A 15,209-nucleotide genomic window follows, 5' to 3' on the forward strand; every position below is an offset into this window, starting at 1 on the left:
GGGACTACATCTTTCTAGAGTAATCAGATGTTAGACATGCTATGGGTATGAAGCATCTTGGAAAAGAAACAGGTATTTCAGCATGAATTATAATGAAGTATCTTCTTGCTTTTACACTTAACATGGTTTACCAGATACATGCATACAAATATTGGAAGGGGAACTTTTTCATGAATGCAAAGTCTGACTGTGCAAGTCCCAGCCATGTGGATAGCACTCAAAAACCATTCATGTGAGAAAGGAGGTAGAGGATCCACCCTGCTAAGTCTTTCACTTATTTAATCATACATTATTAGTATCTGCAGTAGGGGTGCTTGTCACTTGTTGAACTCAACAGATCTCTGCTTTTAACGGCAAAAATAATAGACCAAAGAAATAATTAAGTGCATAAACTAGCATATTTTTCAAACGCATTGATTATTTCTAGCACTGGTCATGCAGATCCACAGTGAATATTCAAGCCTTTCTCAGGTTTTACATGTGTTACAGCATGGCCCTTGCATTTCATTTAGTGTCTCTGTCCCTTACAAAACCTTTTGTAGGAAGTGCCAGAGAGTATAAACAGATCCTTTAGAATCTCCCTCTGCCACTGTTAATGTTTTCTTTTTTACTGATTAATAATGTTTTCATCCGTACTCATTTCTGGCTAAGCATGTGCATACAGTAGTAAGAAATCAATACATTTCCCATATTTCTTCCCTTCCCTGAGGGACCTCAATGCCAACCACAAAATTTTTTCCCTTTGAGGCTTTTACACTGTCCTCTTTAAGTGGCTGCTCTTTCTTTCTCTTTACCATAAGAGCATGATTTATTGTAACCCAGTATGAAAACTGGGTTCTGGGACCTCTAATAGCAGGCTACGCTAGCCATGACATGAAATGGAGACACTTGTAAATCATTACTGCTATTTAAATTACTCTCCTCTCATTTTCAGCAAATATGATGTTCTAAAGCCCGGGGTGGATGACTAACTTCTCTGACTTGCATTTTCAATACTAAGAATTCCCATCAAGTTTAAAGATGAGTATGGAAAAGAACTGGAAAAAAAAGATTTTAATTGTGCTCACTCCCAGGTCAATTATAAGAACTGCTAAGGGCAGGGATAGCAGAAGAGAACAGGAAAAATGGCCATGACTTGTGAATAGTACTTTAACCCAGCAGTTTGAAGTATAACAGTCCAAATACTATTTAGTAATTACTTTGCCTGTGAAGGTTCATCTTTTTCTTTTTTTTTTTTCCTGCCCCCATAATACCTTTGAACTAGCAACTGGATCACCATCACACAATATTGCTACTACTTGGCAATTGCCAATTCTACTACATGTTACTCATTTCAATGACATAGAAAGGCATATGCTATTTACCCTTAAGCTGCTAAAGCATGCATACACAAGTGATCGCCATTACAATTCTGACACTTCTTTATGCTAGACATGGTGAGAATACCACGGAGACATTATTTATAAAGGAAATTTGCAAGTTTATAATGCAATCCATGGGGTCTGTTCACACATACACTAGAGAATAGACTTTTACCAAGGAAAGAAAAAAAAATCCATCAGAAAGCTGAAATTTCCAGTCTCACCAAAAGTGAAATTGTTTTCATGCAGATGTTGCCTGCTGGGAGTTTTAATTAAGTGCCTGGGGGGGGGCATCTGTAGCAGATATACTGTGTTCCTTGGCCAGACTGCCTGACTTCCCAGAGTGTCCTGCCATTTCCACACTTCACAAGTTTATGAGCTTCATCAAGTTTGGGATCCTATTCCTGTTGGAAGCATTCACACTGGAGAATAAGGGAACGAGAAATAAAATTACAGCTTTCTGGCATATCATTTCTAGATAGCCATATATTTTAGCTGACAGTATGCATTTTAAAGGAGTATTTTCATTTTTCCAGAGAAAGTTTGAAGTTTTCTCCTGAAAACAGGCATTTTTCTTACACACAAAGTAAGAGTCAAAACAATAAAGAAAAATAAAGTATTTACTTAATTTTAATACCCTTTAAGAGAGACAAATATTTTTTGTGTATCCCTGGGTTTTGCAACAACATTGGAGGGCTGAGGAGGGAAGGGAAATCATTCAGTTGGTTGTCAGGCCTTAGGGGCAGGGCAGGGGAAGGAAAGATTACTCCAACCCCAACTGCAGACTGCTATCATAATACTTGGACCTCATTGAAGTCGTACTTGAAACATCATCATCAGTTTTGGGTGTATAGCAGTCCTTTCCAGATCAGTGAACATTACACTCAGTGGAGTAACAACCAAGAAAAATATATGCACGTGTATTATCTCTCATGGTTATAGCACCATCACTTTTCTTTCCCCCACTGCTCTGGGGCTTCATTGTACAGTTTACTATCAGGTGTTAGAGATGTTTCCTCTAACTAATTTGCAGGCCTACTTTCAGAAGTGCCAGAAACTGATTTTTGACTAGTTTCATGTGCCATTGCAAATATTTCATCTGACTCTATACATAATGTCAGGTTTTGCTCAGTCATCCATACAATACAAAAAGTGACAGTTAAAACAGAAACACATGGACGTTACTTGAACAAAATATAATTTCGTCCTAGTTTAAGGCTTCAGTTTGGGGGAAATCTAGACATTCAAAAACAGAGCAATTAATTTGCTGAAATTTTCTTGCACAAATAAGTTTTCTTATACAAATGTAGGAGGAGTTATAAAATAGTTTCTATTGTCTCAAATACAAATTTATTGTCTTCCAACAACTACGTGGCCAGTACTTTCCAGCAAGCTGGCTGATCTCTCCATTCTTTTGTTTCACAAAGTCAGCCTGTGAAAATACAGGTAAGAGTTCTGCTTGGGAAATGCATTTTTATTATTTCTCAGTAAATACTTAATGAATCTCATTCCACATCCAGCATTACTCTGGTCACAGGGTTTAATAAAGAAAGTCTGCAATTATGGATGTATCTGGTTGCATAGGCTTTACAGTCTTAGAAGTTCTCCCTGTGGCTGCCCCAAGATGACACAAATATGCTGAAAGTGCCCTTATATTCAAATATACTTCAATTTTGCAGCAAATAGCAACCTTTGTTAAGATGCTATTTGAACTACATCCACACAGTTATAAGATGTCTCTGTTACAAGAAGTTAACGCAGAATTACAGTGAAGCACCACACACACAAATATATTCTTTTGTATATTTCAGAAAAGTAGTAGCTTCTTTAGCAGCCCTTCACCATTAAATATCTTGATTGCTACTGTTTATGCCTGGGACATACTAGTACTTTCATTCTAAGGAATGAAACAGTTTATATTAATTCAGATTGATAGCATCACCCTAGTTACATAGCCTGAAAAGCATAGAATAAACAAGATGATCTAGAGGTTCCTGTAGCCTTACATTTTTATAAGTAGTTCTGAAGTGCATTTCATCACATTATTATCCAAATTCTGACATGTCTAGACTCCTGTTCACTTATAATCATGTGGATAGTAAGAAAAGAAATGCAAACCAATTTGCAAGGATTATAGTTGTCCAGGGGTCTTTATCACCCTAATCATAGCAGGGATCCGGCATTCAAAGATAAAGCATAGTTGTGTTTAGAAGGCCTGCATTTCCTCTCTGCACACAAGTAATATTAAAAAAAAAAAAAAAAAAGGAAAAAAAAAGTAAGTTTTGCATTTAGCAAGACAGACTGTGTAGACATGGAACTTGTGACAGCAACAAAGAGAGTCTACTAACTATCCTGGTTTTTACACTGTTAAAATCTGTAGGTATAGATACAGATGGTAAGATTATGTTTGTGCTCATTTGCATCTACAAAAATCAGGTCTTAACTTAGACTTATAAAAACAGTGAGTAAAGCAACATCTGTAGTTCTTCACCCAGTGATAGTGTTAGCAGCAGTATACAAGGAAATATATTGCTTTATCACCACAAACTAAGCTTCAATTCCAAATTGTTGTGTAAACAAACAGTGTAGTCATGGTGTACCAAAGTTGCTATTGCCTTTTCACAGAAGCAGGCAGGAATTCCATAATCTCTCATACACAGGCAAAATATCAATCCCTCAGCACCAACCCTTCTTGCAGAAGAGATCTTCTGAACATCTCTGCAGATGAGAAACTCAAATCAGAGTCATTTAGAGGTGCTAAACAATATCAGACAATTATCTTTAAAAAGAGGTTATACTCCCTGAAGCTCAAATTCCAGTCAACATTATGCATCACTTCACCTGAAAGTGATTATTAAAAAAAGCATTACCTGCTCCCTTCTACCCAACAGCCTGAAGGAGCACCAGGAGGCTACTTCAGGAGGTTCTTTTGCTGTTTCGCATTCCATAAAGAGTCACCCAGCCATCCACAGAAGACCGTGGTGGTTCATTAAGTGTCAAGAGACACAAACATCTCACTGCAGTTGAAGAAACCCCAAGGAAGCCAGTAAACTAGATGAAAGGGGGCAGGCACATGTAAAAATCCTTACAAAGGCTATCCTCCAGGAACAATGCAAGAAAGCCAAAAGTAATGCATTGTGGCCAGTAAAAGAAATTCCCCCTCCCACACAAAGTCCTGCCCTATAGTCAGGGGAACCTAGGAGTTGATGCCTTTTAAAAGAAAATAAAAAGAAGATATACAAGAAACATCTCTTCTTGAAAACCATACCCTTGCAGAACTCCAGTACAGAACTAAAATTCAACCCAGGTGGTTTTGAACCCTTGTACATCAAACTGGATACAACACACACAACCATGAAATGGAGCAGCTCCATGTCCCTGTGTTATTGCTGAAAAGATTCGTAGAACCTATCTCCAAAGCGATGCAAGTAATTAAATACAACCCCTCAAAAGAGAAAACAGGTTTGCCTGCTTTTTACAAGCACTCTGACTTCCCTCTGAAGTGAAAGCTTCTTGTTCACTGCCCTACCCATGCCACTTGCTGCCACCCTTCTTCCATTATACAAATGGAAGCACACTACACCTTACCTATATGGATTTTCTTTTTTTAGCTTGTTTCTTTGCATCCCTATTACCTTTACAATATTTCTATCTAAAATCTCAGTAATTCTTTGGCACCTGAATAATAATTAGTTCATAAAGATTTCAGAGCTTTTTTGGATCTTTAGATTCAAATTTGTCACCCCACTCCCACTTAAGAAAAATGGGACTGGTTTGTGCCTGAACACACTTAAAACAGTAAAGCATACAAATGTACCTATTCATATATATATATATATATATATATATATGAATTTTACATTCATATCATAATATATGAATATTTTATATTCATATTCTATTATATATATATATATATATATATATATATATATATAAATAAAAGCCTACCTCCTCCAAAAAGCAGCTTTATACCTTGCATTTATATTGCTTCATCTTTAAGCAAGCCATGGATGTTCTCATTAGCTCATCTTGCTCTTGACAACTGCATATTTTCCTCATTATATTTTTTGTAGGATTAACATACCTTCAGAACAAAGTCATTCTCCAGCTTGGTCCCATTTCATACCAAAATCACATCTGCCAGACACACTTCAAGGGAAAACACTATCACAACCTTAAATATATGCAATGCAGGCCTAACACCAGGAAACACTGAAGGTAATCACACTACTCTTCATTTGTGTTACCATCTTTCCCAGGTGCTGCTGCCCTTTTATCTGACACAGCTGCAGCTTCCCTGAAGAATGCCCTTCTGGGCCACCCTGACCATGGGCCAGTTGGAGGCATAGGCAGCCCCAGCAGGTAGTCAGGATAATTGACTATCTGTGCGTGTGACCCCTGAAATAGGGAGGAGGGAGAAAGCAAGAAGAAAGTGCACGTGGGTAGGATCAAATATCTGCATGGAGAAAGAATCATTTGCAGGTATCAGGAAGAGTTGCAGAGCAAAAGTTTTAAACCTCAGATGGATGGAAGGAAGAAAATAGAGGAGGGATATCCTAGGAGAAGAGAAGAAGGGAGGAGGCGACTTAACTCACAGGCCTTGAAAGTGCCATTTAACTAGGTGTTTTCTGTCCACAGCCTCCTAAAACCATTTCAATACTCAACCTTTCCTAAAATACCACTAGCTGCTGCCTCAGTCAGTGCTCTGGCATCACAGCAATCCTTTGCATACCTGCCTGGAGGTCCTGAAATATCCAGACCACTCTCAGCTGTTATTCTGATGCTAGGATGTCCTGAACAGGTTCTACTCTGCAGGATCCTGAATAATACACAGCAGTATTTCTGAATTCTGTGTGGTTACTTCCTAATCAAGACTTTAAGAAAACACGCAAAGAGATTAGGATGGTGAAAATTTTAGGTGCTTGAATCTTCTCCTAATTAGACAAATGATCCAATGTAGAAATCAAATTTACTGTAAGAGGAAATAGTGCTAACTTTTAACTGGTGGAGGACGTACAATGTATGGTTACTTGAAGAAAGTAGGACAGAAGCAACTGTAGATTTTTGGAAGTAAAAGCTAATCTGTTGACAGAGTGGAGGGCAATACTGCAGAGATATTAGTTGAAAGAGGCTGTATCGTATACTGCCTTCCAAGATTCATTAAAAAAAATCCTAAATGGGAGGAAAAAAACACAACAGAATCACAGAATCATCTAGGTTGGAAGAGACCTCCAAGATCATCTAGTCCAACCTCTGACCTAACACTAACAAGTCCTCCACTAAACCATATCACTAAGCTCTACATCTAAACGTCTCTTAAAGACTTCCAGGGATGGTGACTCAATCACTTCCCTGGGCAGTCCATTCCAATGCCTAACAACCCTTTCGGTAAAGAAGTTCTTCCTAATATCCAACCTAAGCCTCCCCTGGCACAACTTTAGCCCATTCCCCCTCGTCCTGTCACCAGGCATGTGGGAGAATAGACCAATCCCCACCTTGCTACAGCCTCCTTTAAGGTACCTGTAGAGTGCGATAAGGTTGCCCCTGAGCCTCCTCTTCTCCAGACTGAACAATCCCAGATCCCTCAGATGCTCCTCAGAAGACTTGTTCTCCAGACCCCTCACCAGCTTCGTTGCCCTTCTCTGGACTTGCTCGAGCACCTTAATGTTGTTCTTGTAGTGAGGGGCCCAAAACTGAACACAGTACTCGAGGTGCGGCCTCACCAGAGCCAAGTACAGGGGGATAATCACTTCCCTAGACCTGCTGGCCACACTGTTTCTTATACAAGCCAGGATGCTGTTGGCCTTCTTGGCCACCTGAGCACACTGCTAGCTCATATTCAGCCGGCTATCAACAAAAACACGTGGAAACCTTAAGAGTACAAGCAGCAGACAAACTTAAAATCCATGCTCATAGAATTCAGTTAAAAATAATAATAAAAAACAAATAGTAGAAACATTATATCCCATCAGAAACCAGTAGAACAGAGGTCTTTCTGAAATTTCATCCCTAACAAAAATAGGGAAATGCTTAAGAGTTATTGGTGTAGTTATACCCACATTAAAAAGTGTATCACTGTTCACTTTGGCAGATAGCTGGTAGTAACTTAATAACAAGGTTTTCACTGCATACACAGGCAGCTTTACATATTCTGTTTTAAATTCTCTTAGGTAACTTTGACTAATTTCATCATGTGTTTTTTTCTTTTTTCTTTTTTTTTTTTTTTTCCCCGATAACAAGACTGAGAGTTAATTACAATATCTTACTACTATCCACTTCTTGCATTTCATTTTTGATAAAAATAAGAGAGACCGAATACACCAACTGTTCTAGGTTAAATAATTTAATCACTTTGGATAATGGCTTAATTAAATAGAAAAACAACATGGAAGAAATGCATGCGTGGCTTTAATTGTATGTCATGTCCAGATTTTGTAATGTCTTGCAATAAGTAAGCCATTCCTGGCAGCTAGTTAATGGGGAATTACTTGCTCCTTTGAGAACAGTATTGTGCTAGAGTCTCACTCACATAGAGTACTAGCATAGGACACATTAGCTTTGTGACAATCTAAGGAAGCAAAAGGAGCTCCCTTCTGCTCTCAAGTGAAGGAAAAGGGTAAGCCTTTTTTGTCCACTGATGTAATTTGCCACCCACAAAGTTACCATTATGAGTGGGAAACAAAGATTTCCTGACACAAACGAGGCAAGTAAACCAAGAGAAGATAATTGTAGAACTGAAAAATAAATAAATAAATAAATAGAAAATCTGTGGCACTGTGTAAAGACAAGCACTATATAACACAAAAGTGATAACGAAAAAACACCAAAAAAAACTTCCTGGGTGGATAAGAAATAGATATGAGTTGATAACCCTACAGAATGAACCATCAAAAAAGGAGACTTTCTTCCGTTTGTAATGAATCCAGCCCAGAAAAGTCTTCCTCACTCCAAAGCCCTCTGTGTGGGGTTCTGCCTTTGGAAGCAGATGCTCTTCACGTTTTCCTGTGTTTTGCTGTTACAATGCACCATGTGGCAGTGACCACAGTCTTCTTTCTCTCTGCATCAGTTGGCCTATGATACTAAACTTGAAAATGAAATCCCAGTACTGCTAGCGTGTTGACGAGAGCTTGGTCAGTTAAAGAGTTTTGCTTTTATTTAAAGCAAACTGCCTGTTGTTACTTTTGTGTTCCTGTGAGTATTCAGAAGCCTTGGTCCTTTCTATTATTTAAATGGTGTTTCACTTAAGCAAAGGATGCAGTCTTCTCCCCCGATTAAAACGTATGCTGGAAACCTCTTGTAAGGTAATTCTCCTTTTGAAGGCTGCATGAAGAAATCAGCCAAATGTGGTTCTAAGACAAAGTTGTATTTCGGAAAGTTCTAGCTGTCTAACAGTCAGGAAAGTGAAACACATGATGAGGCACGCCACAGAGGGTGAGAATATACTTCTCTATTTTTAAGATTTTAAGAACAGGATAGACAGGTGGTGGGAAGTCAAGAATCATGAGTACTCTTCCAGGTCTAGATTTCTATGATTCAGGCACCCAATTCACTATTTTGATTTAAAAACCTTGTGAGTTTGAACTTGCTGGATAAGGATGGTTTGCCCTATCAGGATAAAATGGAGTAAAGAAAAAAGTAACCATATAAGGCTGTATTATCATTGCCAGGGTGCAAGTAATGTTGGCTTTAAACTTTGTTCTTCTTTCAATATGATTTCTTGTTTAATAAATGGCATTTATAAATTATTTTCTGGGTGCAGGAAAACAATACATCTGAGAAGAAAATGATAATTTCGCTACTGAACAGAAATATCTCTGTTTAAGAAAAGCTCCAACAGTACTGTCCATTAGGTCTGCTTTCCTTGGACCCAATGAAAGAAATATTCTATTTTAAGGGCCTTGTAGAAACTTCTACCAAGATCTTGAGAGTTCACAAGAAGAAAATACTAATCATATAGACAAAAGGGGAAATAACAAAAGACACTTTATAAGAGGTACAAAAATATGCAAAACAAAACAAACAAAAAACAACAACAAACCAACCACAACTCGTTTCCACTTTGCAGTAAGTTGGTATCCCAGAAATAGTACCTGCATTACAAACACTACTATAAACACCATAAACCCAGTATGAAAGCAGAGTGCCATGTCCACATCCAAGATGGCTTTATGTTAGTTTTTTGACTCACCATTAAGGTAAAGAAAAGCTGACTAGAATACACAGTATTTACTAAGTGTCCATATTCTAAATGACAGTTATTTCTCCAGAGATTGTAGCTAATGTGCTTGCTCCAAAAGTTCTGTTTTGGAATATGGCTGGAATTTCTTACCTTAGTTCCTTAATCTCTAACACTTGGCTACAGACTCTCTTCTGCTAAATTGCTTTCAGGCCTGGAACAGATTTCATGCTTGCAGAATGCATCAGAGCAGTCTTTTTTCTTTTAATACTTCACTTGCACTTCAGACGGCTTATCCTTCCATTCTTACCTTTATCAAAAATCCCCTCCTCAGATCACCCTCTCTAGCTGATATCATGAATATTTTCTAATGTTTTCCAAGGAAAAAATAGCTTTTTAAAAATTCTTTCTAAATTAAATGTCACATACCACTCACTTTGAGGGTTGGGCTATTTTATACTTAATGCTGTTAGCCAGAAGAGGCTTCTTCCACATATATGACTGTTACTTCAGCTTGTAAACTGGCACATGTAGCTGGGTAGCTGCTGAGATTCCTTTTAGAAACCAAGAACAACAGATTTACTGGATAGACTGGATAGTGGAAAAAAATAAATAAATCCTGCAGTCAGGTTTAAGTTTCCTTTCTCAGAACACTTAACTGATCTTGACATTTGCTAGCACCCTGAAATCAACCTAAACTCAAGCCAAACTAATTGTAAAATAAGCCATTTATTGACTGAAGCTAAAAAGATAAAAGTTACAAAATTTATAGAAAAAAATACGAAAGATTGAAGTAAAGCCTCTTACTTCACTCAGCTCTAATGGTTCACATAAATATGCATGGTGCAGCTGACCCACTCTTAGATATTCAGAGATCAAGTACCAGCATCTAGTCGCTTAGCAGAAAGGAAATATTTTTTAAAATCTTGAAGAGAATTTGGTTTGGGATCCTCTACTTCCTGGTTCTTCCCAGCTCCTCAGATCTTCTCTTCTAGATCTTCTTTTTCCCTGTCACTTCTTTCTTCAAATGTTTCCTTTGATCTCACACCCTCTGGCTGCTCTCATATTCTTTGGAAATATTTGTGTCTGCTGGGCATGATTAGGTGTGATTATCACTTGCCCAAATGGTAACAGATGGCTAGCCCCTTGTGAAGCAAAGGGCCAGTCTGGGTAATTTCAAGTCCTTCTGTAGGCCTTTTTCATGTTATTAACTTATATTTCTTTATACATAGGTAACTTTGCTAATCCTACTTTATACAGTCACCCTGCTAGTATAGATGTGCATCGTATAACTGGATTTCATTTCAGAACAGATAGCAGTAACCAGTCACTTCAGGGTAATAATGCCTCTGCTGACTGCTCCCTCAACCAATAATTCAGGTATAATCTGATATATTTTTAAATAATAATGCTTTATATTACAAAGAGAATTATCATAGTGTACCTACCCATCTGTTCTAATAATTGTCCATCTCAGTTCCAAAATGAAATAACCAGTTGGCATCTCTAAAGCTCATAAATGACGATGGATGGCTTTCTCCTGAGAGAATGTCCCTAAAACTTGAAAGTCATTGGTACAGTAATGTACCTAGTTTTCTTTGGCACCAGCTTGTCTCCAGGAGAAATAGTTCGAGGAACTTCTAATAATGTAATGATAATGTCTTTTTTTTTTTTTTAAAAAAAAAAATTGTTTTGGCATGGAAGTAAATCCTCCAGTACCACATTGTGACTACAGTAGTAGTGGTCCTTCTAGCTTTATAAAGAATATCACACATACAGAAGAACTGAGATGACCTTTAAAGAACCTCCATGGACATGTTTTAATTACTTAGAGCAGCCAGATCTTGAAATGGAAAGACTCGGCCACTTGCCGAGGCGATTGGCTCCGGAGCAGACGCGTTCTGCAGCGGAGCGGGGGATCGAGACAGGCACGGCTTTTTTTTCGGCATCGAGGCCACTCGAAGCAGCCGAGGAAGCCGCCAGGACCCACCAGCCCTCGTGAGGGAGGCTGACGAGGCGTAGGCGGAGCCAGCAGCGCCCCCTCCCCAGCTGTTCAAAAGCAGCCCCTAGGGAGTGCGAGCGACCAGGAATGCGGTGAACAGGGCGGGCAAACAGGGCGTGGCGCATCAGAAGGGCGGGGTGCGGCAGTTTGCGCGGCAGTGCGCACAGGCAGGGCCCCTCGCAGCTCTTTTGCAGCGGTCTTTCCCTTCGGTACTTGTAACCTGCCTGCGAGGAACCTGGCCATGGTATCAACCAGGCAGAAAACCATGGCCTCCGCATCTCTTGCAGCCTCTCCAGCCGCAGTCACCAATGTGGCTACTCAGACGGAGGGCTCAGGGAAACACGCAGCCATCCAGTTCTTGGGCTGCAAGGTGTGCCCGAGTCTTCTGTCGGTATCCGACGGCAGCAGCGAGGGGTATGCCTGTGGCAGGTGTGCCCAGATTGAAGAGCTGCTCAGCCAGGTAGCAGAGCTTCGGGAGGAGGTGAGCAGGCTCAGGAGCATCAGGGAGTCAGAGAGGGAAATTGACTGGTGGAGGTGTACTCTGCCCTCTCTGAGACGGACTCACGAGCGTGCCACAGCACAAATGTCTCCTGCTACGCAGAAGACAAAAGTTCCCTCATCCCGCCAGACAGTAGGAGGAGACCTAGACCAAGGGGGGGAATGGAGGCAGGTTCCTGTTTAGGGTGGTAGGCGAGCCCTGTCCCTGCCCACCGCCCCTTCCCATCTACCCTTATATAACAGGTATGAGGGTCTAGAACACGACAGTCAGAACAACGAAGTAGATGAAAGCCCGTCCCAGTTGGAGAGGATGCCTAAGGGAAGGCAACCCACCCCCCGCATTGCTACATCAACTATCAAAAAAGAAAGAAGGGTTATTGTCATGGGGGACTCCCTTTTGAAAGGCACAGAAGGCCCGATATGCTGACCGGACCCAACCCACAGGGAAGTCTGTTGCCTCCCTGGGGCTTGGGTGAGAGACTTCGCTAAGAAAGTCAAGCGCCTGGTACGGCCCACCGACTACTACCCGCTACTGGTCTTTCAGGCTGGTAATGGTGAAGTAGCAATGAGAAGTCTGAGAGCGATCAAAAGGGACTTTAGGGCTTTGGGGCGACTACTTAAAGGATCAGGGGCACAGGTTGTGTTTGCCTCTGTCCTTCCCATAGTGGGGATTGATGGTGACAAGCAGACTCATCACATTAACACGTGGCTTTGGGACTGGTGCAACCAGCAGAATTTTGGGTTTTTCGATCACGGGAAGGTCGTCGCGACACCAGGCCTGCTGGCACCAGATGGATGCACCTCTCTCAGAGAGGGGTGAGGATTTTTGCTCAGGAGTTGGCAGGGCTGATAGATAGGGCTTTAAACTAGAGTCAAAGGGGGAAGGGGATAAAACCAGGCACGCCGGTGATGAGCTAAGGGATGGTGTGCTAGAATCAGAGGGACTGTGTGCTAGTGAGGCCCTTCGGTCGGCTACAAAAGGTGCTGCGTGTAAAGAGGCGCATTTAAAGTGCTTCTACACAAATGCACACAGTATGAGGAATAAAATGGATGAGCTAGAAGTCTTGGCCCAGTCCCACAGCTACGACATCATCGGCATAAGCGAAACCTGGTGGGATGAGTCCTGTGGCTGGTGTGTTGCAATAGATGGTTACAGGCTCTTCAAGAGGGACAGGCGAGGTAGGCGAGGTGGCGGGGTGGCAATGTATGTGAAGCATGGGCTGGACTGTGTGGAACTTCAAGTTGGCGATGGCAAAGTTGAGAGCCTCTGAATAAGGATTAAGGGACAAACAAATAAAGGGGATGTCATTGTGGGAGTCTATTACAGACCACCTGGCCAGGACGACAACGCTGATGAATTATTCTTTGCAGAACTAAGAGATGCCTCGAGATCAACTCCCCTTGTCCTTATGGGGGATTTCAATTTACCGGACGTCAACTGGGATTACCACATGGCTGACACGAGCAAGTCCAGGAGGTTCACGAAGCACCTAGATGATAACTTCTTGGTGCAGGTGCTAAGAGAACCAACTAGGAAAGGTGCCCTCCTAGATCTGTTGCTAGAGAACAGAGAGGGTCTTGTGGGAGACATGGCAATTGGCGGCCGTCTCGGTCATAGTGACCATGAAGCGATTGAGTTTAGAATTTATGGTGACAGAAGGAAAACTGTCACCAAAACTTCAGCCCTGGATATGGGGAAAGCAGACTTCAGGCTGCTCAGGGAACTAGTCAGCAAGGTCCCCTGGGAAACTGCTTTTGAAGGCATTGGCATCCGTCAGTACTGGTCAGTCTTTAAGCACTGCCTCCTAAAAAACAAGATCAGGTGATTCCAAAATATCGGAAGTCAGGCAAGTGGGGCAGAAGGCCGGCCTGGCTGACCAGGGATTTTCTACTGGAGCATAAGTGAAAAAAGGAAGTGTACGGCTGCTGGAAGGAGGGTCAGGCAATGAGGAAGGAATACAGGGATGCTGTTCGTGTTTGTAGGGAGAAAATTCGTGGCCAAATGATAGTTGTAAAAACCAGAAGTTTTACGCTTTCATCAATAATTAGATATACCATTGTTGGTCTGAAAGGGGCTAAAAGTAACAGGAAAAACAAACAAACAAACAAAAAACTTACAATGGAAAACTAAAAAAAATAAAGTTAGTAATCAGTCTAAGCAGAGTTGATAAGTGTATAAGAATCCACAAATCCACAATAGGAAAAAGCAGCTCCTCATCATCTTGGGCATGCCTTATCAACCACTACCATAAAAATATTTGTAAGCTGAAAGGCTACTGTGCAAGCAAAAATGAAACTAACTGGGGAATACGAGCATAAGGCACTGATCCAAAAGCTCCCATTGTCCTGTTTTCAGTGGAAACAAGTCTTACAAGGAACCACAAAAACTTATTTGTGCTTTGCTTGCTAGCATTCTGTGGTAGCAGCATACACAAATGTTAGAAACAACCAAAGGTGGTGATAAATATTTTCTTTAGCTATAAATACCAGCCTAAGTATGCAAAAGCTTTATTAATATACAGTGTTGCCAAATTTTGGATGATTCAGAGGAAAAAGAAACAGCAACTTAGTCCATTAAAAACAGACTCAAAATGTAAATAAACCATGTGGCAGCATGCTTACTAGTTAGTCATGAGTAAGGAACTGGGAGACAGTGTGAGAACTCTTCCCAATCTACTACATGATCCAGACCAAGTTATTTAACTCCTATTTATCTATCTGTAACATGGGTGCAAGAAAAGTTATTTCCCAGATGGCAGTGTGGTGAAAGTTAATTGATGTTTGTAAATTTCTGCCAGTCCCTGATGAAAGGTGAATAGAAAATAATATTACATTCACCTTCTGGGAGCCCCTGTATTTATTTCATAAATGCAATAAAGAGAAACTGAGGGTTACAAAAATTATTAAAAATCTGCTGTAATAATTAGTGATTTCAAAATGCACATTCTAGTTCACAGAATATCAATAATTACTCATATGTTAATATAGAACATTTCTGGGTTAATGGCAGTTTTATACTGAGAGATGAATGCATAAATTTTTACCAGAAGAAAGTTCAAATCACATTTCTATCCTTTCCCCTGCTGTGACTTCATTGAAATGATCAGATAGGCTCCAAACCACAGGGAGAGAGAGAGAGAGAGATTAAATACGGAATTTGGGTTTTGTG

At 40.5% G+C, this 15,209-nt stretch overlaps 1 long non-coding RNA gene across 3 annotated transcripts in view; it reads right to left on the reverse strand.

The window, feature by feature from the left end:
• Positions 1–5,575, reverse strand: part of LOC121068249 — a 131,588-nt gene extending 126,013 nt beyond the window's left edge. For all 3 annotated transcript variants that reach the window (XR_005818747.1, XR_005818746.1, XR_005818745.1), the window contains exon 1: positions 5,449–5,575. This is a non-coding gene — a long non-coding RNA (uncharacterized LOC121068249). The remainder of the gene's footprint in view (positions 1–5,448) is intronic.
• Between the last annotated feature and the right edge of the window lie 9,634 nt (positions 5,576–15,209).

This window comes from Cygnus olor, chromosome 3 (genome assembly GCF_009769625.2).
Source record: "Cygnus olor isolate bCygOlo1 chromosome 3, bCygOlo1.pri.v2, whole genome shotgun sequence".
Classification (NCBI taxonomy): domain Eukaryota; kingdom Metazoa; phylum Chordata; class Aves; order Anseriformes; family Anatidae; genus Cygnus; species Cygnus olor.